Below are 2,335 nucleotides of genomic sequence, written 5' to 3'. Positions count from 1 at the left end.
CAAACGAAAATCTATGGTACAAACAAAACCAGTTGTAAGTGGGAAATTCACAACAATAAACAGCTATATCAAAAAAGGAGAATAATTTCTAATAACCAAACTGTACCTCTCAAGGAACCAGTGAAACAAGAACTAAATCCAAAATTGAGAGAAAGAAGAACAAAAATAAAGCTCAGAACTGAAAAATCTGAAATAAACATGTAGAAAGTAAACAAACAAATGAAACAAAAAAGCATAAAAATTAAAAATAGCAGCAAAATTAAGATACAATTTATTAAAAGAATAAATAAAATAAATAAACCTTTGCCAAGACTAAGAATTAAAGAGAAATGAGTGAAATAAATAAAATCATGAATGAAAAAGGAGACATTACAAGTGATATCACAGAGATACAAAGATCCTGGGAATATGATGAACAACTATACACTGACAAAATTCAGAACACGGAAGAAAAAAAAGAAAACTATGGATCAGTATCCTCAATTAACATATATGCAAAAATACTCAACAAGATACTAGCAAACTGAATTCAACAGCACATTATAAAGGTCATTCACTGTAATTCCTGGGGGCTCAAATGTGGTTCAGCATATGTAAACAAATAAATGTGATATGTTACTTTAACAAAAAGGAGGATAAAAAACATATCATCATTTGAATATACTCAGAAAAAAATCGTTTCATAAAATTCAAAATTCCTTCATGATAAAAATTTTCAACAAATTAGATATAGATGATATGTAACTCAATAAAATAAAGATCACATGTAATAAATGCATACCTAATATTATACTCAATGGGAAAAATGCTGAAAGCTAGTTCTCCAAGAACAGGAACAAGACAATGATGCCACTTTCACCACTCTTATTCAACATAATACTGGAAGTCCTACTCACAGCATTTAGGCAAGAAAAAGAAATAAAGGGCATCCAAATTTGAAAAGCAAAAGGCACTTTGTCCCTCTTCAAATATTACATGATCTTATATATGGCAAAAAACATAAAGATGCTATCCAAAACTTTGAGAACTGAGAACTGATAAGCAAATTCAGTAAAGTTAAAGGATACGGAATCAACATACAAAAATTAGTAGCATTTCTATACACCAATTGCAAACTAGCTGAAAAAAAAAAATCAAGAAAACAATTCCATTTAAAATAACTACAAAAAGATACCTAGCAATAAAGTTGTCCAAAAACGTAAAAGATCTCTACACTAAAAACTATAGAACACTGTTAAAAATATGGAAGAAGACACAAGCAAATGAAAGGTATCGCGTGTTTATCACTTGGAAAAATCAATATTGTTAAAATGACCATACTACTCAAAGTGATCTACAGATTCAATGCGATCTTTGTCAAAGTACCAATGATGTTCTTCGCAGAAATACAAAAATGTCCTAAAATTTATATAGAACCACAAAAGACCCCAAATAGCCAAATCAATACTAAGCATACAGAACAAATTTGAAGCATCGCACTACCTGACTTCAAAAGAGACTACAAAGGTATGGTAACCTAAACAGCATGATATAGGCATAAAAACAGACACATTAATCAATGGAACAAAATAGATACCTTAGAAAAAAAAATTAATCAACTCCCAATTCTTTTAGACAAAGGTACTAAGAACATATATTAGGGAAAAGGCAGTTTCTTCAATTAATAGTTCTTGGGGAATTGAATATTTATATGTAGAACATTGACACTAGTCCCCTGCATCTCACTGTACAAAAAATGAACACCAAATGGATTAAAGACTACTGAAATAATCCATAGTGACAACATTTTACAAGATTAGCCTGGGCAAGAAATTTTCCAGTTAAATCTTCAAAAGCATGGCAACAAAAACAGGCAGATGAGATTACATCAACTAAAAGTTTTTGTATGGCAAAGGAAACAATTAACAAAATAAAAAAGACAACCTACAATTTGGGTGAAAATACTTGCAAACTATACATCTGACAGAGGGTTGATATCCAGAATATATAAGAAACTTAAATAATACTTGAATAATACAAGGCTTCAGTAACCAAAACAGCATGGCACTGGTACCAAAACAGAGATATAGACCAATGGAACAGAAGAGAACCCTCAGAAATAATACCACACATCTACAACCATCTGATCTTTGACAAACTTGACAAGAAACGGGGAAAGGATTCCCTATTTAATAAATGGTGCTGGGAAAACAGGCTAGTCATATGTAGAAACCTGAAACTGGATCCCTTCCTTACACTTTATATAAAAATTAATTCAACACGGATTAGAGACTTAAATGTTAGACCTAAAACCATAAAAATCCTAGAAGAACACCTAGGCAATACCATTCAGGAC

The sequence above is a fragment of the Mandrillus leucophaeus genome, unplaced genomic scaffold (assembly GCF_000951045.1).
Source record: "Mandrillus leucophaeus isolate KB7577 unplaced genomic scaffold, Mleu.le_1.0 Scaffold31, whole genome shotgun sequence".
NCBI classification, from domain to species: Eukaryota; Metazoa; Chordata; class Mammalia; order Primates; family Cercopithecidae; genus Mandrillus; species Mandrillus leucophaeus.
Note: the sequence above shows the minus strand (reverse complement) of the source record.